Source organism: Eleutherodactylus coqui, chromosome 4, assembly GCF_035609145.1.
Source record: "Eleutherodactylus coqui strain aEleCoq1 chromosome 4, aEleCoq1.hap1, whole genome shotgun sequence".
In the NCBI taxonomy this organism is placed as follows: Eukaryota; Metazoa; Chordata; class Amphibia; order Anura; family Eleutherodactylidae; genus Eleutherodactylus; species Eleutherodactylus coqui.
The window spans coordinates 277,144,286-277,169,901 of NC_089840.1; the positions used below are offsets into that span (position 1 = coordinate 277,144,286).

At 46.8% G+C, this 25,616-nt stretch overlaps 1 protein-coding gene and 1 pseudogene across 1 annotated transcript in view; one reads left to right on the plus strand and one right to left on the minus strand.

Moving 5' to 3' along the window:
* Positions 1-25,616, plus strand: part of LOC136626716 (zinc finger protein 27-like) — a 659,137-nt gene that overhangs the window by 491,746 nt on the left and 141,775 nt on the right. The gene's annotated exons all lie outside the window — the stretch shown is intronic.
* LOC136624991 (zinc finger protein 208-like) overlaps positions 3,250-25,616 on the minus strand; it is a 64,727-nt pseudogene continuing 42,360 nt past the window's right edge.

Here is a 25,616-nt window from a genome sequence, read left to right on the forward strand (position 1 = left end):
AGCGGGATCCACAGCTGAGAACAGCTAAGACAAAGCAATTAGCTGTTATCCGCTTTCCCCCATCAGAACACAGCGTGCGCTCTTGCTTATCAGCTGTTCTGCTGAAGGATAGTTTTCAGGCAGTAGTGAATTCCATTGTTCAGTCAAACAGTGAAAGATGGGCACATTTACACACAACGATTATCACTCAAAAGATGGCTTTTGAACTATAATCATGGTGTCTAAATGGGCCTTAACTTTGACTGTTATCTCTCTTTGTGAAGCAACATAATATTTTTTTTTTAACTCGTTTTATTGAAAAGTATACAGCTTGTAGTAACAAAACTTCTGCAGTACAAGGTCATACATGTGATTTGAAGGTCAAACAGCCATAGATTTACAATATTCATTAAGTACAGTGCACTTCATGGGTGGAAAGGAAAGGAAGGGAGTGATGAGGAAGAGGAGGCTTATAGAAGGTTCATGGAAGGGGGGGGGGGGTAGCAGCAGAGCGCATAGTGAGGACCATATATCAATTGTGAGACTGTGAATAAGTAAGTATGTTTACTTTTATACGGGGAGAGAGGGGAGAAGGATGATGAATGCATTTGTAGCGGAGGTTTAACATAGTATGGAGTATAATTGTCAGAGAGTTTTTTGGATAGTTAAGTGATCAAGAGTGGGGGTTGGGTTTTGTTAGTTGGCGGTCATTACTCCAAGTTCTTAATGCCGTCTTTGTAGTGCTGATATGGCTAAGGTGAGTGGTTGCTGGGGAAACAGAGTTAGCGACGAGTCGCACCATTGACCCCACACTTTTTGAAATTTATCTTGGCACTTACGTGCCTTATATATTAAGTTGTTGTAGGGTATGATTGAGTTGGTGATCTTTTTCCACATAGCCAAAGTTGGGCCCCTTGGGTCCATCCAACGTAGTGCGATAACCTTTCTTGCTAGGAACAAGACCTCTCGCAAAAAGATTCTGTCATAGTGTTGCCAATGTTTTGCATCGAGGACACCAAAGAGGCAAATTTCCGGGGTGATGACAACCGGGACGTCCAGGATTGCAGATAGCAGGCCAATGACATCGCCCCAGTATGACCGAATTGACGGGCAGTCCCAAATCATATGCCAGAAGTCAGCATATGTGCATGTACAACAGACACAATGGGAGGATGAGTATCTACCCATCTTTGGCAGCCTCGCGGTGTGAGGTAAGCAACATAATATTTATTTCAGCATAGCTACATACTTCAAAAATGGCAAAAGATATCATAGAGCAGACAGAATCTTCAAACTTAAAATATTAGTCATTAGTAATTAAAAGAGGTATATCTCTCAGAATGTCCAAGTAGAAATCTGAATAGAATATGATGAGATACACATTGCACAAAAAGTTATTAGTAGATTAACAACATAATTTAATGGGATGGTTAAAAACATAAAAAGAACTTATACTAGGAAATCTACCAGCTTTTAACATCCCCTTTTCTGCATTTTTAACTTTTTTTGTGAACGGGGCACAACAAGCTCTTCTAATATGCCCCTCTAGTCCACAATTGTAAAACATCGAAGTTCTACTCCTCTTGCCTCAGCATTTTTGCTCTCCTCTTTTAGCCATACCAAAGTATTTTTCTATTGTCTCATGTCATGTCAGTCAGTCAGAATGTGACTCGGACATACACACTCATAAGGTGACTGAACAGTCAATAAATGATGCTTACCTGTCCAAGTATTGCAAAAAGGTATTGTCAGCATATAGTCGGGATTCTCTCTGTCACAGTTGTCATTTAAAACACATCTTGTCACCTGCTCTACCATCTGTTTCCTCGCTCTCCCACGCAATTTGTTTGGCGGTCTTTCTGGACACTGTCCCGATCAGCACCATTACTTAGCACGTTCCCCATAATTTCCTGTTACCTGTTGTATTTCACCTGAATACCCAGAACAAGGATGTCCTGGCCAGCCTGACTACTCTATCCTGGTAGCCAAGATGATACTACTTTATCATGGCAGTACACCTAGAGGAAACAACACACTACTCACCAGTGTATCCTATAGTATCCTATCCTGATAATAGAACTAAGCAATAAACAGCTGACCCCTTCAGCACATGCTACACACCAGGTAGCATATGATTATACTACTCTCCGCCAATTCAGCAGTCAAAAGTAAACACACCCGAGAGGAGGGCAGGAGAAACAAACACTTCACACTGTTGTGGCTATGTCAATTTAAGATATTTTTGTCTATCTAAGGCTGCCTTCAGACGACCATATATCGGCCGGGTATTCACGCCCGGCCGATAGACTGTGTCCCTATCTGCAGAGGGAGGAGGCTGGAAGAGCCAGGAGCAGGAACTGAGCTCCCACCCCCTCTCCAACCTCTCTCCATCCTTGGCACTATTTGCAATGGGAGGGGCGGGGCGGGGGTGACGCTAAGTCACAGAATTTAGCTCTGCCCCACCCCGCCTCCACTCATTCCAAATAGCGCAGAGGAGTGGAGGGGGAGGGGCTCAGTGCACTGCTGAGTGGTCTACCAGCCTCCCTTTGCAGAGAGAGATAACATATATCGGCCAGGCGTGAATACCCGGCCGATATACGGTCGTCTGAAGGCAGCCTAAACAAGAGAGTCTGAAGAAACCCTTCCTTTGGTCAGATGCAATATTTCAAATGCATTTAAATTTGTCAAATTCAATTGCTATCATCTACAGTGTTAAATAGTCACAATCGTCCAGAAATTTGCAACACAGTAGCTGCATATTAGGCAGTAGAAGTTCACCGTTTTTTCAAGAATGCCAGTCGGAGGTTGAAAACCCACGCATTCCAAAGACACCGGAGTATAACATAGCTTCAGAACTCACACAGTAAACTTTTTCACGCAGCTATTTTTTCACATAGCAAACGTTTTCACACGATTTGCTACAGTAACATTCATTCACAATCTCATCTCAGGGCAATAAAATCATGTACTTTATAGCACTCAGCTCACAAATTGTCCGCAGCATTCACAAACTCTACCCAAAAGCATATCAATCTGGCTGGCTCTTTGCATGGGCCAAAGCAAGAATATGCCCTCCTTCAGCGCAGATGGGCAGTCACAACTAGAGATGAGCGAGCATACTGGGTAAGACAATTTACTGGAGAGAGCATCGCCTTTTTCGAGTAACTGCTGGCTCATCCCTGAAAATTTGGGGGTCCGCGGGGGAGGGCGGCGCGGGGAGAGAGAGAGCACGATATCTCTCTCCCAAACCCCTCCACAACCCCCCGCTCAGGGACGAGCCAGCAGTTACTCGAAAAAGGCGATGCTCTCTTGAGTAATTCGCCTTACGGAGTATGCTCGCTCATCTCTAGTCACAACTTAAGGGTAAGATAGACACTTTGAAGAAATCTTACTTTTTTGTAAGGCACGATTAACTTCTCCGAACAGAAGGATATTTTAATTATAAACAATAATTGATTAGAGAGACAAAGGAGAACAGGCACAATGACCCGAGACATTCAATCTAGGGCCTTGGAATGTTCTAATCATCGAGGTCCCCCCTTATTCTTCAATACATTTTAGCAAATCTTGTCAAAGGAAAAGCACAAAATAACTGACACAGAAATGACTAGACATAGGATAGAACATGGAGTCACATTTATTTCATTAACATCTGTGTGAACTGTCTGATGTACAGCAAGATGTGACTTCTGCTTGAAACAGTTCCCACATTCCAAACATGACTATGGTGTCTCCTCTGTGTGAATTTTCCTATGTCTAATAAGGACATATTTATGTATGAAAGATTTCCCACATTCAGAACATAAATATGGCTTCTCTCCTGTGTGAGTTCTATGATGTTTAACTAGATCTGCTTTATTGGTAAAACATTTCCCACATTCAGAACATGAAAATGGCTTCTCCCCTGTGTGAATTCGCTGATGTAACACAAGACTTGATTTTCGGTTAAAACATTTCCCACATTCAGAACATGAATGTGGTTTCTCCCCTGTGTGAATTCGTTGATGTAACATAAGACTTGATTTTTGGGTAAAATATTTCCCACATTCAGAACATGAAAATGGCTTATTCTCTGCGTGAATTATCTGATGTAACACAAGATTTGATTTTTGGTTAAAACATTTCCCACATTCATAACAAGAATATGGCTTCTCTCCTGTGTGAATTCCCTGATGTTTAGCAAGACCTCTTTTATTTGTAAAACATTTCCCACATTCAAAACATGAAAATGGCTTCTCTCCTGTGTGAATTCTCTGATGTGACACAAGACGTGATTTTCGGTTAAAACATTTCCCACATTCAGAACATGAATATGGCTTCTCCCCTGTGTGAATTCTCTGATGTTTACCAAGATCTGATTTATTGTTAAAGCATTTCCCGCATTCAGAACATGAAAATGGCTTCTCTCCTGTGTGAATTCTCTGATGTACAGCAAGATGAGATCTGTGCTTAAAACATTTCCCACAATCAGAACATGAATATGGCTTCTCCCCTGTGTGAATTCTAGTATGTGCAACAAGATCTGATTTATTGTTAAAGCATTTCCCACATTCAGAACATGAAAATGGCTTCTCCCCTGTGTGAATTCTAGTATGTGCAGCAAGATGAAACGTGTGCTTAAAACATTTCCCACAATCAGAACATGAATATGGCTTCTCCCCTGTGTGAATTCTCTGATGTTTACCAAGATCTGATTTATTGTTAAAGCATTTCCCACATTCAGAACACGAATATGGCTTCTCCCCTGTGTGAATGCTTTGATGTAACACAAGACATGATTTTCGGTTGAAACATTTTCCACATTCATAACATGAATATGGTTTCTCCTCTGTGTGAACTCTTTGATGTTCAATATCTGTTCTATAATTTTTTTTTTGTTTAACATTCTGTAATGAATCAGAAGATGGAACCTGTTTAGAAGGATCAGAATATAGATTTTTGCTGTGAAGTGCTGAGGATATATTTGTAATAATAGCAGGCTCTTCATATGTATCTTGTATGATACCAGGATCTTCCACTTTACAAACTGTTGATATCAGATGTCCCTTTGAGGTCCTGGTTTTGTCATCTGCCAAGAATAAAAATGATTTTAATTACATTTACATTTCAATTATACTGATAGTTTATGACTAGAGATGAGTGAGCACCAAAATGCTCGGGTGCTCGTTGCGCAAGTTGAACTTTTCGTAATGCTCGAGAGCTAGTTTCGAGTAACAAACTCAATGGGAGTTTGTTACTAAAAAGTCAATGGGAGACTCAGGCATTTTTGAAGGTGACCGATGCTCTGCATAGGGGAGGTTGTGTGAGTCACCAAAAAACATCAGAAAGTGATGGAAATGCCACAGAAACAGATAGGAAACAGCAGGGGCAGCATGCATAGATGCATCTGAGGCTCCCAGGTCGCACTATTAAGCCAAATTGGGGGCAAGACCCTGGCGGTCACCCACCTAACAATTTAGTTTGGCCAGACCATAATCAGCAAGACACACGCACTGGCGCATCTTAACTAAGCACCACACTAGGTGCAACCAAGGCCAATCACTGCCTGTCGGTGACACCACTGCCTCTTCTCCTGTGTTACATGCTAGCATTGCTTTCCAATCCCATCCAGGACGCAGGCACGAGCCTGCGTCCACAACGTACTCCAATTTATCCCAGCGCAGCATTCAGCTGTCCTCATGCCACATGGTTGCTTGATAGCCACACCACCCATGTGTCTATTTATAAGTGCATACTGGATGAGGAGGAACTGGAAACACACACTGCAGAGGGTTGGCAGGGCCTGGCAGTGACCCCCTTTGAAATTTTGGGGGCGATATCCCACTATGCTGATGAGAATTGATGATAAATTAACGTATGATCAAATTGGAGCCACAAACATGGCCATAAAGTGGACTCAGATGCCAGTACTTCTACCCATCTCCACAATGCAATGCATTCTAAAACCAAACATTGGTTTGAAGCACGAGGTGTCGCAAAATTAGCCACCACAGGTATACAGTGAACCTGTGAAAGTCTCATTAAATCAGTTACGCTTCCTTAGATCACTACAGTGCGATTCATGAAGAAATTTGAGTGGCCAAAGTAGGCCCCCGCGGTTCGCAGCAGATCGGGAGCAGATTCTACATACCAACCAGCGCTGACCCCCAGGGATGAGTGCGTTTATCAAACCAACTCAGGGTATCTTATGTCCGCTTAAATCTAAAAATATACAGTGTACAATGAATTCTGTATTGCTATAGAGATGCTGATCAGAATTCCAATGCCCATGTCACCTCCGTCACAAAATTGTCAGGAGTCACAAACGTGGCCATAAAGCGGACTCGGATGCTAGTACTTCTACACATCTCCACAATTCAGCAACGCATTTCAAACAAAAGCTTTCTTTTAAGCAGGAGGTGTCACAAAAGATGCCACCACATGTCTACAGTGAAACTGTCAATGTCTCATGAAATCATTTACGCTTCCTTTGATCGCTACAAGAACAGCATAAACCATGAAGAAATTTGAGTGGCCAAAGCAGGACAATTAATTCTGTCTATGTGTCAGACAGCTGAACACTGCGCTGGGAAACCTTTGTGTACCGAGAGTATAGGCGAACCCCTGAAAAATTTCTTTACCAAGAGTGCAGGTGAAACCCAGAGTTTTTTTTAACATAGAGCTTGTACTTGCTTAATTTGCTAACAGAGCCTGGGGGCAGCCCTCCAAAAAAAAATAATTTTTACAGAGCCTTTTGGCCCTCTGAAGAATTGGCTGTTCAGTTTGCTGGCATGCTGGTTTAGGAGAAGGAAGATCAGAGAAGGATAGACCAAGCTACTTCTCCCCTTTTTGGGGGTGATAGATGGTGAATTATTCTCCTGTTACAGCTTAAAGAATCTTATGTTCCACTGCTTTCCACCGGTGATGGAGGCAGTGGAGGACCGTGCAAGTGAGGGGGCAGGGTGGAAGACGCTCGTGCCTGCATCCTGGGAGGGGGATTGCATCTCAGTGCCAGCATGTGACACAGAGGAAGAGCCAGTAGTGTGACCCGCAGGTGGTGAATGCCTTTGTTCTACGTCGTCGAGTGCTTAGCTAGCATATGCCTGCGTCAGCGGGTGGTGGTCAGGCTGGTGGGGGTGGCTCCCCTGCTGATCTGGGTTGGATCACTTGCCCCCCCCCCCCCCTCTGAAGCGGTGTCTTCAGTAGGCTTACCAACTCAGGTCGCGTTAGTTCTCTCATCATCCACCAGCTCTTGCTCAGAATCCTCAGTCTGCTCCTCTCTCACACTTACTGCCCTCACAACAACCTCACTGTCAGACAACTGTGTTTCATCGTCATCATCATGCACAAATATCTCTTGAGACACTACTTTGAAATCCCCTGAGACGGATAAATGTCCAAATTTTGGGCTTCGCTCACGACAAAATCCTCAGGTGCCTCAGGAACTGTTGTTTGCGACTCAGGGAGATGACCTGAGAACAGTTCCCGTGAGTATGCCTGTTCATAATCTCTCCTTTTCCTGGAGTGACCAGGCTGGGAGGAAGGAGGAGCAAACTGAGGATTCAGAGGCCCAGTGACTTGGCTAGCATGAGTAGACTGCATGGAAGACTGGGTGTTGGATAAATTACTGGCCATATTATCTGCTATCCACGTCATCACCTGATCGCACTGTTGTGCTTTTAATAATGGTCTACCACGCAGCCCTGCAAAATGTGAGATGAAGCTAGGGAGCGTAGATATGTGGTGCTCTACTAATCCCTCAGCAGCAGGCACTGTTTCACCCCGCCCAGGACCTCGGCCTCTGCCCACACCCTCATTTGGACGCCCACTTCCACGTCCTCGTCCTTTACCCCTAGTCTTCATCATGTTGAATAAAGCACTTGGAGTAAATGCTACGCAAAGTGCTAGTTATTTTGCGCACGCTTATAGGCCAAAATAGACACAAGAAACAGTGTATACTGTTGTTAGGTAGTGCAAAATCACAGCCCCCAGAGACTGGTATATAGAGTAAGCTCTCAGCAGGCCCAGAAAAAGTTTTCTAGTGTGTATACTGTTGTTAGATAGCGTAGATTCACAGCACCAACACACAGGTATATAGCGTACGCTTTGAGCCCCCCCCCCAAAAAAAAAAAAGAGAAATGATAGGAGTTTTGTTACTTCCTATGTACTCTCTGTGTACACCCCTGGCAGTATACTGCATGAAACCAGTAACAGTGGGCAGAATACAGCCGGGATGCTTGAAAAAAAAATTGTGCGCGCTACTGGTCCCAGCCAGCCAAAATGCTGATGAGAGGAGTAGTAGTCCTAGAAAGGACTGTTGGGTTCTTGTAGCAAGGATCCCTGCCTAACCGCAACCTAATCCCTACACTAACGCTTTCCCTATTGCAGCAGCTCTATCCCTAAGCTCATGCAGCATACATCTGAGGCGAGCTGCGGGTGACCATAGCTTTAATACTTGGAGGTCACCTGATCAGCCCAGCCAGTCACTGCTATAGAGGTGCACAGGGTTGGCACGTCACAGCAGGAAGTGAGAGAGCCTTCCCTGCATGTTTAATGGTTAAAAAAATAGCGCTAAACATGTGGGGAGGGGACATAAAATTTTCTTGAGCACCGCATGGTGCTCGCTCGAGTAACAAGCACCATCGAGTATGCTACTACTCAAACGAGCATCAAGCTTGGATAAGTATGCTCGCTCATCTCGATTTATGACATTTGTATATAAAATGTTCATACAAATTGTAAGTCATGTATTAAAATTCAAATATTAAAGAGTTTTAATAATAATTTGTGGAGCACCTAATCTACTGACGGCCATCCTAATCGACCCATTATTTCAGCCAATAAGCTTATTTTTTTTGTCATTTGCGAGTGCGGTGACGTTAAATTAGTACATACAGCTGGAGCTGTTACGATCGTGTGGGCAAACTAAATACAGGGCCCACACGATCGAGACCAAAGGATACGGATACACACAGGTTTCAGGCAAACTGGCCCTGTGCTACACAGGAGAATTACATGGCCCTACCTGAGTGGGGACATCAGATCTGGGCCCTAGCTGCTCCTAGGAACCACGCACCAGAACAGGATACATACACATGCCAAATGACAGGGACAGAACAACAGGTCACACAGAGCCAGAAAACACAGCATACAGCAGCCAAAATGCAACCACTAGTAACAGATGATAAGCTATATCTAAATACCAGGTATTATTTGACATTTTGATCAAAACGTGGAAGCTAGCAGGCCACTTCACGGCTCCTGGCTATACCGCTAGTCCCTACAGTAACCAGGAGTCCAGCAGCACTGGACACAGATCACACAGCAAGCTGCAACAGGACAGAACAGAGCACAGAACACACAGCAAGCTGCAACAGGACAGAACAGAGCACAGAACACAGCCAGCTGCAACAGGATAGAACAGACCACAGATCACACAGCAAGCTGCAACAGGATAGAACAGAGCACAGATCACACAGCAAGCTGCAACAAGACAGAACAGAGCACAGATCACAGATGAAACTCAACAGCAAGTCTATGTGTCCTCATACAGGGGGGAATATACACAGTCAGCCACCAAGCTGACATAGGGAGCTGTATCAGGGATCCATCAACTGACACACAGAGCGAGACATAAGACGTTTGGAGGCCTCACCTGTCAGGGGAAGGGAAAAGAGAGGCTGCATGTGCTGCAGACTAGGACTACAGGTGTCCAAACCATCTTTAAGGAAGCAGGGAGACACAACAGACCTACTTGCAAACACAGATCTGAGTGGAAACAAGACAGATACATCCAAATAGTACAAGACCAGCCTCAACTACTGAGAAATGCTGGTTCTTATGTGCTGCAAACTAAAGGGGATTGGTTGCTGGAGAATACCACACCCAGCCAGCTAATGTAGCCCCAAACTGTGAAGAGATTGGAATATAAACCCCTGCACTGTTCTAAGGGAAAACAGGGACAATTACACCCTGAGAGGATAGTGTGTATGACATAAGCCAAAGCATTGGCCTTTGAAGGAGAAGACCAGAATTCTGGAACTGAAGAAGCAATCTTGGGGGTGGACGGAAAACTCTATGGCATGGCTCAAAGAGATGACCTCCCACACGCAGATCTCTGAGACATGAGCGATTTAGTAATAGGAAAAGTCATCTCCCCAATCTGAATGCCTCGGTTGGGGACAACCATACACACAGAAAATTAAGAAGATTTGGAGTATAGTGGTAAGGGACACCAGAACGGACATGGTTTGTAGGAGAGCCTTTGATTTTGGTCTGCAAAGGATATTTTGTTATCCAAGGTCCGGCCCTGGAGCGGCAAAAGAAAACAAACCGCAGCCTCTTCTGGGCAGAACCATGCATGGCTGGCTTTGCTTTGTGGTAGATGAGAACTCTTACCACCAGTAGCTTAAAAATAATATCTGCTAGTTACGAATGGGCTGGGATAAGGGCAAAGGAGAAGGAGTCCTACAGCATCCCCACATGCTGTAGCCACATGAGACTCTGCTTCCCTCCAGCAGGAACACCGCAGTGATTTCCCAAGCTGTAAGGAGGCCTGTAAAGGAGAAAATGGAACCATTTCCCATAGGGAAGTCTTCATACCACACAGGGGTATGCCACGGCAAGGAGCATCTACTAGGGGGCTTGGTATAGGTAGAGAAGTCCTGGTAGGAGGTTTGGGAGTTACGTGAAGAAAGATGGTTGTAGTGGCGGTGGGGGTAGATGAGAGGGAGGAGAGAATACTTACCTCAGTGGAGAGAATACTCACCTAACCACCGTAGAGCTCAGGGACTCTAAGCTATAATGGCTTAGCTGGTTTCTGCATGAGGTGTATAGCTGGTAGAAGCAGCTAACACTTTTTTTTTCTTATTTTCCACCTCCTAGTGGCAGTAGCTATACCCATGGTCTTCAGCTTTGTCTCCAAATGCAATGGTCGAGAAATAAAGATTTTTTTTTATTAGAATGATAAAAATTGAAAATAAAATAAAATTTTTAAAAAAATCTAAAAATTGGTATCACTACATCCATAAAGGTCTACTTAGGTCTCTGTCAGAAAAGAAACAATAGGCAGTGGAAGAATTGCATTATTTTTGGTCACTCCAAGACAAAAATTGAATGAAAAGCTATCAAAAAGTTATATGTTCCTGAAAATGGTAGCAATGCAAACTACAGGTCACCCCACAAAAAGTGAGCCGTCACACAGTCCTATCAGTGGATAAATAAAAATAATAATGAGGGTAAGATATAGCACTAGAAAGACATTTTTTCTAAAAAAAAAAAGTATTTAATTTGTAAGCATTACTACTAGAGATGAGCGAGCACCAAAATGCTCGGGTGCTCGTTACTCGAGATGAAATTTTCGCAATGCTCGAGGGTTCGTTTCGAGTAACGAACCCCATTGAAGTCAATGGGCGACCCGAGCATTTTTGTATATCGCCGATGCTCGCTAAGGTTTCCATTTGTGAAAATCTGGGCAATTCAAGAGAGTGATGGGAACGACACAGCAACGGATAGGGCAGGCGAGGGGCTACATGTATATACATAAATATATCCCATTGCAGTGCTCAGCACAGCTGAGGTAACGTCAGCTTTAATGCAGGTGGGCTAAAAATTACTAGGATTACAATGTAGGCGAGGGCCCAAAAAAATTGGTGTACCAACAGTACAAATGTACTTCAGAAAAATTGCCCATGCCCAACCAAGAGGGCAGGTGAAACCCATTAATCGTTTTGGTTAATGTGGCTTAATTTGTAACTAGGCCTGTAGGCGGCCCAGTTAAAATAAAAATTGGTTCAGGTGCAAGTTTCAACGCTTTATTGAATTGAGAATTGAAACGTATAAACATTGTTTACAAAAGTTATATGACTGAGCCTTGTGGGCCTAAGAAAAATTGCCCGTTCGGCGTGATTACGTGAGGTTTCAGGAGGAGCAGGAGGAGGAGGATGAATATAATACACAGACTGATGAAGCTAAAAGGTCCCTGTTTTTTATGGTGATAGAGAACGATGCTTCCATCCGCGGGTGCAGCCTACGTATTGTTTAGGTACCGCTGCTGTCCGCTGGTGGAGAAGAGAAGTCTAGGGAAATCCAGGCTTTGTTCATCTTTATAATTGTAAGCCTGTCGGCACTGTCGGTTGACAGGCGGGTACGCTTATCCGTGATGATTCCCCCAGCTGCACTAAACACCCTCTCTGACAAGACGCTAGCCGCAGGACAAGCAAGCACCTCCAGGGCATACAGCGCGAGTTCAGGCCACATGTCCAGCTTCGACACCCAGTAGTTGTAGGGGGCAGAGGCGTCACGGAGGGCGGTCGTGCGATTGGCTACGTACTCCCTCACCATCCTTTTACAGTGCTTCTGCCGACTCAGCCTTGACTGGGGAGAGGTGACACAGTCTTGCTGGGGAGCCATAAAGCTGTCAAAGGCCATGGACAGTGTTCCCCTGCCTGTGCTGTACATGCTGCCTGATCTCCGCGCCTCCCCTGCTACTTGGCCCTCGGAACTGCGTCTTCTGCCACTAGCACTGTCGGATGGGAATTTTACCATCAGTCTGTCCGCCAGGGTCCTGTGGTATAGCATCACTCTCAAACCCCTTTCCTCTTCGGGTATGAGAGTGGAAAGGTTCTCCTTATACCGTGGGTCGAGCAGTGTGTACACCCAGTAATCCGTAGTGGCCAGAATGCGTGTAACGCGAGGGTCACGAGAAAGGCATCTTAACATGAAGTCAGCCATGTGTGCCAGGGTACCTGTACGCAACACATGGCTGTCCACACTAGGAAGATCACTTTCAGGATCCTCCTCCTCAGGCCATACACGCTGAAAGGATGACAGGCAAGCAGCATGGGTACCCTCAGCAGTGGGCCAAGCTGTCTCTTCCCCCTCCTCCTCCTGCTCCTCCACCTCCTCCTCCTCAACGTGCTGAGATATAGACAGGAGGGTGCTCTGACTATCCAGCGACATACTGTCTTCCCCCGCCTCCGTTTCCGAGCGCAAAGCGTCTGCCTTTATGCTTTGCAGGGAACTTCTCAAGAGGCATAGCAGAGGAATGGTAACGCTAATGATTGCAGCATCTCCGCTCACCATCTGGGTAGACTCCTCAAAGTTTCCAAGGACCTGGCAGATGTCTGCCAACCAGGCCCACTCTTCTGTAAAGAATTGAGGAGGCTGACTCCCACTACGCCGCCCATGTTGGAGTTGGTATTCCACTATAGCTCTACGCTGCTCATAGAACCTGGCCAACATGTGGAGCGTAGAGTTCCACCGTGTGGGCACGTCGCACAGCAGTCGGTGCACTGGCAGATTAAACCGATGTTGCAGGGTGCACATGGTGGCAGCGTCCGTGTTGGACTTGCGGAAGTGTGCGCTGAGTCGGCGCACCTTTCCGAGCAGGTCTGACAAGTGTGGGTAGCTTTTCAGAAAGCGCTGAACCACCAAATTAAAGACGTGGGCCAGGCATGGCACATGCGTGAGGCCGCCGAGCTGCAGAGCCGCCACCAGGTTACGGCCATTGTCACACGACCATGCCCGGTTGGAGGCTCAGCGGCGAAAGCCAGCGGTCGGTCTGCTCGGTCAGACCCTGCAGCAGTACGTGGGCCGTGTGCCTCTTCTCTCCTACGCCGAGTAGTTTCAGCACGGCCTGCTGACGCTTGGCCACCGCTGTGCTGCCACTGCTGGCGACACATCTTGATTGCGAGACAGAGGTTGCGTAGGAGGAGGGTGGTTTAGTGGAGGAAGCATACACCGCCGCAGATACCACCACCGAGCTGGGGCCTGCAATTCTGGGGGTGGGTAGGACATGAGCGGTCCCAGGCTCTGACTCGGTCCCAGCCTCCACTAAATTCACCCAATGTGCCGTCAGGGAGATATAGTGGCCCTGCCCGCCTGTACTTGTCCACGTGTCCGTTGTTAAGTGGACCTTGGCAGTAACCGCGTTGGTGAGGGCGCGTACAATGTTGCGGGAGATGTGGTTGTGCAGGGCTGGGACGGCACATCGGGAAAAGTAGTGGCGACTGGGAACTGAGTAGCGCGGGGCCGCCGCCGCCATCATGTTTTTGAAAGCCTCCATTTCCACAAGCCTATATGGCAGCATCTCCAGGCTGATCAATTTGGCTATGTGCACGTTTAACGCTTGAGCGTGCAGGTGCGTGGCAGCGTACTTGCGCTTGCGCTAGCGACGGCTGGACGGTGCGCTGAGAGACATTGGTGGATGGGGCCGAGGACAGCGGAGGTGAGGGTGTGGGTGCAGGCCAGGAGACGGTCGTGCCTGTGTCCTGAGAGGGGGGTTGGATCTCAGTAGCAGGTTGGGGCACAGGGGGAGAGGCAGTGGTGAAAACCGGAGGCGGTGAACAGCCTTCGTCCCACCTTGTGGGGTGCTTGGCCATCATATGCCTGCGCATGCTGGTGGTGGTGGCTCCCCGGCTGATCTTGGCGCGACAAAGGTTGCACACCAATGTTCGTCGGTCGTCTGCACTCTCAGTGAAAAACTGCCACACCTTTGAGCACCTCGGCCTCTGCAGGGTGGCATGGCGCGAGGGGGCACTTTGGGAAACAGTTGGTGGATTATTCGGTCTGGCTCTGCCTCTACCCCTGGCCACCGCACTGGCTCTTCCAACCTGCCCTGCTGCTGCACTTGCTTCCCCCTCTGAAGACCTGTCCTCAGTAGGCTTAGCAAACCAGGTGGGGTCAGTCACCTCATCGTCCTGCTGCTCTTCCTCCGAATCCTCTGTGCGCTTCTCCCTCGGACTTACTGCAATTACTACTACCTGAGTGATAGACAACTGTGTCTCATCGTCGTCGTCCTCCTCACCCACTGAAAGCTCTTGAGACAGTTGCCGGAAGTCCCCAGCCTCATCCCCCGGACCCCGGGAACTTTCCAAAGGTTGGGCATCGGTCACGACAAACTCCTCCGGTGGGATAGGAACCATTGCTGCCCATTTTGGGCAGGGGCCCGAGAACAGTTCCTGGGAGTCTGCCTGCTCCTCAGAATGTGTCATTGTAATGGAGTGAGGAGGCTGGGAGGAAGGAGGAGCAGCAGCCAGAGGATTCAGAGTTGCAGCAGTGGACGGCGCAGAACTCTGGGTGGTCGATAGATTGCTGGATGCACTTTCTGCCATCCACGACAGGACCTGCTCACACTGCTCATTTTCTAATAAAGGTCTACCGCGTGGACCCATTAATTGTGAGATGAATGTGGGGACGCCAGAAACGTGCCTCTCTCCTAATCCCGCAGCAGTCGGCTGCGATACACCTGGATCAGGAGCTCGGCCTGTGCCCACACCCTGACTTGGGCCTCCACGTCCTTGCCCGCGTCCACGTCCTCTAGGCCTACCCCTACCCCTCAGCATGGTGTATTACCAGTAGTGCAGAAACAGAACGCTGTAATTAAATGTGCCGCTTATTGGCCTGTGGTTAGAGGCTGACTTCACTTACGGAACACACAGCAGAGCCAGGAAAGAATTTTGCGCAAGCCTGTAGTGAGACGTAGGTGTGTATGACTGAGCTAGTGGAATTCACAGCGCAGAAGCAGTCAAGTGTCCAAAGGCCACTAGTAGGCCTTAAAGGGGTTGTCTCGCGAAAGCAAGTGGGTCTATACACTTCTGTATGGCCATATTAATGCACTTTGTAATATACATCGTGCATTAAATATGAGCCATACAGAAGTTATTCACTTACCTGCTCCGTTGCTAGCGTCCCCGTTGCCATGGTTCCGTCTAACTTCGGTGTCTTCTTGCTTTTTTAGACGCGCTTGCGCAGATGGATCTTCTCCCTTCGGCTGGTCTTGGAAGCATCGGCGTTTTGGCTCCGCCCCCTTGTACGCATCATCGCGTAGCTCCGCCCCATGACGTGTGCCGGTTCCAGCCTCCTGATTGGCTGGAATCGGCACGTGACGGGGGCGGAGCTACGCGATGATGCGTACAAGGGGGCGGAGCCAAAACGCCGATGCTTCCAAGACCAGCCGAAGGGAGAAGATCCATCTGCGCAAGCGCGTCTAAAAAAGCAAGAAGACACCGAAGTTAAACGGAACCATGGCAACGGGGACGCTAGCAACGGAGCAGGTAAGTGAATAACTTCTGTATGGCTCATATTTAATGCACGATGTATATTACAAAGTGCATTAATATGGCCATACAGAAGTGTATAACCCCACTTGCTGCCACGAGACAACCCCTTTAAGTGTTTTGCTTCTATTTTTTTAAAGGCTGAGCTGAGACAGCAGACAGATACTGTAGGCAGCGTATATATGTATACTGTTTCCCTCTGGACGGGATGACGGCGGTGATGTAACGGGCAACGCAGAGCCAGGAAAGAATTTTGCGCAAGCCTGCTGTAACACTTAGCTGCGTATTAATTAGGACTACTACCCCCAGCAGAGACGCAGTACACTGAGGACGGTCACAGGCAGCCCAAAGATAGTATTTTTCTCAAATTTTTTTGAAAAAGCCCACTGCCTATATAGACAGTATATCTCTTTCACCTTTCCCACTGTCCCTGCCTCACCACTACTGGGCCTATACTATGTAAAATTACTGCAGACTGTTTCCCTCTGGACGGGATGATGGCGGTGATGTAACGGGCAACGCAGAGCCAGGAAACACTTTTGCGCAAGCCTGCTGTAACACTTAGCTGCGTATTAATTAGGACTACTACCTCCAGCAGAGACGCAGTACACTGAGGACGGTCACAGGCAGCCCAAATATTTTTTTTTTTCCCCAAATTTGTTTGAAAAAGCCCACTGCCTATATAGACAGTATATCTCTTTCACCTTTTCCACTGTCCCTGCCTCACCAGTACTGGCCCTATACTATGTACAATGACTGCAGACTGATGACGCAATGCTCTGCATGGCCGATATACAAAAAAAAAAAAAAAGTGCAACACTGCTAAAAGCAGCCTCAACAGTACTCCACACGGTCAGATGTGGCCCTAAGAAGGACCGTTGGGGTTCTTGAAGCCTAAAATAACTCCTAACACTCTCCCTATAGCAGCTCCAGCATCAGCAGCACTTTCCCTGAGCTATGTCAGAATGCATCTGTGGCGAGCCGCGGGAAGGGCCGATTTATATACTCGGGTGACACCTGATCTCGCCAGCCACTCACTGCAGGGGGGTGGTATAGGGCTTGAACGTCACAGGGGGAAGTTGTAATGCCTTCCCTGTCTTTCTATTAGCCAGAAAAGCGTGCTAACGTCTCAGAGATGAAAGTGAAAGTAACTTGAACATCACGTGGTGCTCGCCTCTAGTAACGAGCATCTCGAACACGCTAACACTCGAACGAGTATCAAGCTCGGACGAGTACGTTCGCTCATCTCTAATTACTACATATAAAGAACTGTATGAATTTAGTATCACTGTACTCGTACTGACCCTCAGAATAAAGACGTATCATTTTTACTGCACCGTGAAAACCGCAGAAATGATCCCCCCCCCCACCCCAAAGTGGTGCAGCTGTGGTCCTTTTCCCAATTCACCCACTTAGAAATTTTTAAGAGCATTGCAAGTTCATGTACCGTAGGGGACTAAAAAATAGTAAGAGCAAGTTTAAAAAAGTTTTACTAATTATTAAAAATATAAAAAAAGTTATAAAATTAAAGAAAAAAAACCTTTTGCTACATGAATAAAATAATCTAAATAATTACACAAAAATACATATTTGGTGTCGCTGGGTCCGTAAAAGGCTGACCTATCAATGTAACTCATTATTTACCACGCACGGTGAACGTCATCGAAAAAAATAAATAAAGAACGCCAGAATTTTGCTCTTTTGTCACCCCGTCTCTATGAAAAACTGTAATAAAAAACAACCAAAAAGTCGTATGTATTGTAAAATGGTGCCAAAGGGAAATACAGGACGTCTCGCACACAACGAGCTCTTGTACAAGTATGTTGATGGAAAAATACAAATGTTACAGCTGTCAGAAGATGGCAACAGAAAAGAATTAAAAATTTTAAATATGTTTGAAAAAAAAAAAAAAGGATAATATGTATTATACATATAAATTTGGCATTGTAGTGATCATACTGACCCATAGAAAAAAATATGTCATTTTTGTTGCACTGTGTATGCTATAGAAACTGCATTCTCGGGTCCCTGCTTTGAGTCGGAAAAAACAGTTCATCAGCCGCGTGAGGAGTTTGTCGTGACCTATGCCCAAAATTTGGACCTTTCACAGACTCAGGGTGATGAGGGTGAGGACTTCCAAGTAGTGTCTCAAGAGATATTTGTGGATGATGATAATGATGAGACACCGTTGTGTTGTCAGTGAGGTGGTTGTTAGGGCACTAAGTCTGAGGGAGGAGCAAAGGAGTCAGAGGAAGAGCTGGTGGATGATGATGTGACTGACCCCACCTGGGTTGCTAAGCCTACTGAAGACAGGGCTTCAGAGAGGGAGGCAAGTGCAGCACCAGAACAGGTTAGAAGAGGCAGTGGGGTGGCCAGAGGGAGAAGCGGGGCCACAGCAAATAATCCCCAACTGTTACCCACAGCACCTCCTCGCGGCAAGCCTCCATACAGAGGGCTAGGTGTTCGAAAGTCTGGAGGTTTTTTATTGAGAGCGCGGATGACCGACGAACAGTGGTTTGCAACCTGTGCCACACCAAGATCAGCAGGGGAGCCATCACTACCAGCCTCTCCACCACCAGCATGAGCAGGCATATGATGGCTAAGCACCCGAAGACGTAGAACGAAGGCCATTCACCACCCGCAGGTCACACCAGTGACTCTTCTCCTGTGTCACCTGCTGGCATTGAGATACAATCCCCCTCCTAGGACGCAGGCACGAGCGTCTCCCGGCCTGCACCCACACCTTCACCTCCACCGCCTCCACCAATGTGTCCGAGCGCAGCATTCAGCTATCAATAGCCTAAGCATTGGAATGCAAGCTGAAATATGCAGCCACCCACCCACATGCACAATCGCTAAACGTGCATATTTCCAAACTACTCAGCCTGAAGATGCTGCCATACAGGCTGGTAGAAACGGAGGCTTTCCGCAACCTGATGGCGGCGGCCATCCTTCGGTACTCAGTCCCCAGTCACCACTATTTTTCCCGCTGCGCCGTCCCCGCCCTACACCAGCATGTATCACGGAATATAAACTGTGCCCTCACCAACGCGGTTACTGGAAAGGTCCACTTAACCACCAACACATGGCCAAGTGTTGGCGGGCAGGAACACTACATCTCCCTGATGGCACATTGGGTTAAGCTGGGGGAGGCTGGGACCGAGTCTGACCCTGGGCCCGCTCACGTGCTGCTTACACTGAGGATTGCAGGTCCTACCTCAGTCATGGTTTCTCCGGCTAACTATGCCACCTGCTCCACCCCCCCCTCCTCCTCCTCCACCTCTCTTTTACCATCTGTGAGCACGTCGCCTTCAGTTGTTAGCTCAAGGCGCTGTAGCACTGCCATGGAGAAGTGTCAGCAGGCCATGCTGAAATTCCTGAGCTTAGGTAACAAGAGGCACACCGCCCAAGAGCTGTTACAGGGTTTGACTGTCACCACTCCCTAGTCGAGGCCGAGTAGGAAGGAACAGTGTAAAAAGATGGTGAGGGAGTACATAGCCGACCGCACCAAAGCTCTCCATGATCCTTCTGCTCCATACAACTATTGGGTGTCAAAGCTGGACATGTAGCACAAACTTGCGCTGTACACCTTGGAGGTGCTGGCCTGCCCTGCTGCTAGCGTGTTATCAGAGAGGGTGTTTAGTGCTGCTGGGCAGGGGGGGGCGGAATTATCACGAATAAGCGTACCTGCCTGTCAACTGACAGCGCCGACAGGCTTACACTCATTAAGATGAGCAAAGCTTGGATTTCCCCTGACTTCTCTTCTCCACCGGTGGAAAGCAGCGTAACATAAAGATTCTTTAAGCTGGAACAAGAGAGTCATGCACCATCTATCACCCCAAAAAAGGGGAGAAGTAGCTTGGTCTATCCTTCTCTGATCTTCCTCCTCCAAAACCAACATGTCAGCATGCTGAAGCAACTACGAGCTGTATGTTAAAAAAAAAGATTTTCGGGGTTTCACCTGCACTTTGGGTAAACAAATTTTTCAGGGTTACACCTGTACCCTTGGTACACAAATTTTTCGGGCCTTCGCCTATACTCTTAGCAAACAAATTTTTCAGGGGTTCACCTATACTCTTGATACATATGTTTCAGGGGGTTCACCTATACTCTTGGTACACAAATGTTTCAGGGGTTTGCCTGTACTCTTCGTCAACAAACGTTTCAGAGGTTCGCCTATACTCTTGGTAAAGCAATTGTTTCAGGGGTTCGCCTATACTCTTGGTACACAAATCTTTCAGGGGTTCACCTATATAGTCTTGGTACACAAATATTTCAAGGGTTCGCCTATACTCTTGGTACAAAAATGTTTTATTGTAGAATGGGTTGTTAAATTGTGGAGATATGTAGAAGTACTGGCATTTGAGTCCCCTTTATGCCCACGTTTGGAACCCAACATTCCTTTTTAGGACTACCACTCCTCTCATTGTATGCATCAGTAGTTTGGCTGCCTGGGACCAGTAGTGCTCACAAAGCATTCACAAGCATCCTGGCTATATACTGCATACTGTTACCGGTTCTATACAGAACTACTGGTGTACACAGACTACATAGGAACTAACAAAATTCCTCTCATTTTTCATTCTCTTATTTGCTTTTTGCATAATCGGCCCAAGTGTGTGTCCCGTTGGTAGAAGTAGCTTGGTCTATCCTCCTCTGATCTTCCTCCACCCTCTTCTCCTCCTAAACCAGCATGTCAGCATGCTGAACAGCCAATTCTTCAGAGGGCCCCATAGGCTCTTTAAAAACATTTTTTTTTTTACCAGAGCTGCCTCCAGCCTCTGTCAAAACAATTTTTCGGAGGGTCGCCTCCAGGTTCTCGCAACCGATTTTGAAGAGCTTTTGTAGAGACTACTACAGTTCAGAAAACGTGTTGTTTCCAGCATCATACGCCCACAGAGTCCACAAATGTATCCGAGTGTCCAATTATCTGACACCTAGACAGAATGAATTGTCCTGCTTTGGCCACTCAAATTTCTTCATGTCTACCACTCTCCTTGTAGCGATCAAAAGAAGAGTAACTGATTTCATGAGACACTGATGGTTTCACGGTATACCTGTGGTGGCAACTTTTGTGACACCTCCTGCTTCAAACAAATCTTTGGTTTTAGAATGCGTTGCTGAATTGTGGATATGGGTAGAAGTACTGGTTGGAGGTGGCATGGGCAATGGAATTCTGATCAGCACTGTGTAGCAAGACAGAACTCATTGTACACTGTGTATTTTTGGATTTAAGTGGACATAAAATAACCTGAGTGGTAAACAGCCAGTTTGGTTTGGGTCTGATAAATGCACGCATCCCTGAGGGTCAGCACTGGTCGGCATGTATTAGCTCTCGTTTTACCACAGTGATCCGAGATACTGGATTGGAGCATTCACAGGAAGCATAACTGATTTAATGAGACTTTCACAGGGTCACTGTATACCTGTGGTGGCTACTTTTGCGATACCTCCTGCTTCAAACCAATCTTTAGTTTTAGAATGCGTTGCTGAATTGTGGAGATGGGTAGAAGTTATGGCATCTGAGTCCCATTTTCGGGAACATTTGTGGCTCCAGACAATATTGTCATAGAGGTACCATGGGATTGGACTTGATCATACGTTAATTTATCATCAATTCCAATAGGCATAGTGGGATATTGCCCACAATTTCAAAAGGGGTCGCTACCAGGCCCTGCCAACCCTCTGCAGTGTGTGTCTCCGGTTCCTCCTTATCCAATACGCACTTATAAATAGACATGAGGGTGGTGTGGCTATCAAGCGACCGTGTGGCATGAGGACAGCTGGACACTGCGCTGGGAAAAATTTGAGTACGCTGTGGACGCAGGCTCGTGCCTGCATCCTGGGGGGGATTGGACAGCAATGCCAGCATGTAACACAGGAGAAGAGGCAGTGGTGTCACTCGCAGGCGGTGATTGGCCTTGGTTGCACCTAGTGTGGTGCTTAGCTAAGATGTGCCAGTGCGTGTGCCTTGCTGAATATGGTCTGTCCCAAATAAATTGTTAGGGAAGGTGACCGCTAGGTTCTTGCCCACAATTTGGCTTAATAGTGCAACATGGGAGCCTCAGATGCACCCATGCATGCTGCCCCTGCTGTTCCCTATCCGTTTCTGTGGTGTTTACATCACTTTCTGATGTTTTCAGGCGATTCACACAACCTTTGCTATGCGGAGCATCGGTGACCTTGAAAAATGCTCGAGTCTCCCATTAACTTCAGTGGGGTTCATTATTCGAAACGAGCTCTCGAGCATTACGAAAAGTTTGACTCGAGCAACGAGCACCTGAGTATTTTGGTGCTCGCTCATCTCTATTCTTTTTCCATTTCACTCTACATAGAATTTTAAAAATAATTTTCAGTACATTATATGGTACATTTAATAGTACTATTAAAAAATGCGACTCATCCTGCAAAACGTAAGCCCTCAGACATATATGTTGATGGAGTTATGATTTTTTAAAAGAGGGAGGAAAAAAAGATAATGGAAATAAAGGGCTGCGTCCTTTAGGGGTTAATATGTATTTTAAAAAAGCTATTTCGAGTCTCCATATGCGGCACTGATAGCTTTACTCTTAATGTGATTTAAATGTTCCTTTAATTTATTTTTTTTTTTTGAGTGAAGTATGATGACTAGAGATGAGCGAACACCAAAATGTTCGGGTGTTCGTTATTCGTAACGAACTTCCCGTGATGCTCGAGGGTTCGTTTCGAACAACGAACCCCATTGAAGTCAATGGGCGACCGGAACATTTTTGTATTTCGCCGATGCTCGCTAAGGTTTTCATGTGTGAAAATCTGGGCAATTCAGGAAAGTGATGGGAATGACACAGTGACGGATAGGGCAGGCGAGGGGCTACATGGTGGGCTGCATCTCAAGTTCACAGGTCCCACTATTAAGCCACAATAGCGGCAAGAGTGCCCCCCCCCCCCCCCCCCCACTGTCAGCATAAAGATCGTCCTCCTCTGGCACAGCTGTAACAGCTGTAGCAGAGAAGAACGATGTTTGCCCATTGAATTCAATGGAACCGGCAATACAGCCGACTCCACTGAATGCAATGGGCTGCCGGCGATCGCAGGATGAATGGTCGGAAAGGGGTTAAATATATAACCCCTTTCCTGCAATTCATCCAGAAATGTGTTACACTAAAAATATATACCGGCGTATAAGGCGACCGGGCGTATAAGACGACCCCCCAACTGTCACCTTATACGCCGGTAATACAGTGGAGCAAAGAATAAAAAGCATTACTTACGTTTTTAGATGATCTGCGGCGCTCCTGCAGGCTGTCACTCCCTCCTGGTCCACGGCAGACAAGCTTTCTCCACGAAAGACTTTAAATCCCTGCCTCCAGAAGCACATGTGCCTTCAGCCAATCACAGCCAATGACAATGATGTCATTGAATGGCTGTGATTGGCTGTGTTTCTGGAGGCGGGGATTTCAAGCCTTGAAATCCCCGCCTCCAGAAACACAGCCAATCACAGCCATTCAATGACATCATTGTCATTGGCTGTGATTGGCTGAAGGCACATGTGCTTCTGGAGGCAGGGATTTAAAGTCTTTCGTGGAGAAAGCTTGTCTGCCGTGGACCAGGAGGGAGTGACAGCCTGCAGGAGCACCGCAGATCATCTAAAAACGTAAGTAATGCTTTTTATTCTTTGCTCCACTGTATTACCGGCGTATAAGGTGACAGTTGGGGGGTCGTCTTATACGCCCCGTCGCCTTAAACGCCGGTATATATTTTTAGTGTAACACATTTCTGGATGAATTGCAGGAAAGGGGTTATATATTTAACCCCTTTCCGACCATTCATCCTGCGATCGCCGGCAGCCCATTGCATTCAGTGGAGTCGGCTGTATTGCCGGTTCCATTGAATTCAATGGGCAAACATCGTTCTTCTCTGCTACAGCTGTTACAGCTGTGCCAGAGAAGAAGGATTTGTCTTCTATATGTTCTCAATGGGGTCAGCGCTGCTGCCGCTGGCCCCATTGAGCGCATATAGAATGCATCCATAGCGAGCAGCGGGAGGGGCAGACTTTCATATCAGGCGGACACCTTATCTCCCCAGCCACTCACAGCAGGGGGGTGGTATAGGGCTTAAACGTTGCAGGGGGAAGTTGTAATGCCTTCCCTGTCTTTATATTGGCCAAAAAAAAGCGCTAACGTCTCAGGGAAGAAAGTTTAATTTACCAGAACACCGCATGGTGTTCGTTACGAATAACGAACATCCCGAACACCCTAATATTCGCACGAATAGCAAGCTCGGACGAACGCGTTCGCTCATCTCTAATGATGACAAAAAATGCTAAACATAGTCTTTGGCTGAATAAGGGAACATACAGCTGAAAACCCTGACAACACAGACTCTTTCCTACATGTAGTCTCACCTGGGGGGTCATCTGTAGGGATCCCCTCCTTACACGGCTGATTCCCCCTCACATGTGTCTCTGTAGCATCAATAGGGATCGGATCTTCCTCCAGTTTCACCAGCTGTGAAATAAATATTGTAAAAGTCATCACACAGTTGGAGAAATCGTGTGGAAGGTTTTATATGGCCAGAAAAGGTCATTAATTAGTATGAGGAGCCGGAATGACATGACAGCAGTAGTGATCTGGGCCAAATAGCTGCAGGTCTCCTGTATAACTCCAACCTGTTGCTTCTTTATTGCAACAGAAGTCTCCAGAACCAGAAGATAGTGATAAGATGCGGAGATCTAATGTCTGCGGTTGGCTGTAATCCGGCCATCTCCAGCTTTCTCATTACACAAGTATCAGTCATATAATAAGACTGAACACAAGACCTTCCCAGCCGTCTTACAGACCAGAGGGGAGATTTCAGGAGACCTTCTCTCCATCTACCTGATCATCCTGTGGAAGAAGAGGACGGGGACATCTCTTCGCTGCTGTTCTCTTACTGGATCTACCTGCAGAAAACACAGACAGCCACTGAATTCATTCTCTACATACAAATAATAAAGGCTGTGTGGATTTAGTGCTGTCTGTTACCTGTTGATAGGGGGGGCTGGTGGTCCTCCATCATGATGTCCTTGTACAGATCCTTGTGTCCTTCTAAATACGCCCACTCCTCCATGGAGAAATAGACAGTGACGTCCTGACACCTTATAGGAACCTGACAACACAATGATACCGTCATCACCCAGACACGTTATACCGCCATAGCGTTACTGTGTAATGTCCCAGCATTCCCAGCAGCGTCACCTCTCCAGTCAGCAGCTCAATCATCTTGTTGGTGAGTTCTAGGATCTTCTGCTCATTGATCTCCTCCAGTATCAGGGGGTGAGGTGGAGGCCCTGTGATTGGGCTCAGGGGTCTTCCCCATCCATCAGTCACCGGGTCCTGACAGCCGTCACTAGAAGTCTTCTTCACTACCGTGTAATCCTGTTTATGGGGAGATACATCCATAAATATCCCTGCAGACATTCCCAGAGTCCTTCATGTCTCCAGTTATGGCCAACAATTAGTAAGATTCTCCTCACTTCTGTGTTCATCATCTCCGTTGTTCTACTCAGTCACAGGAGCAGAAGAACAAAATTATCAGAGTTTTGGTTCTGTTAGATGACAGACAATAATGACCCCCAACAAC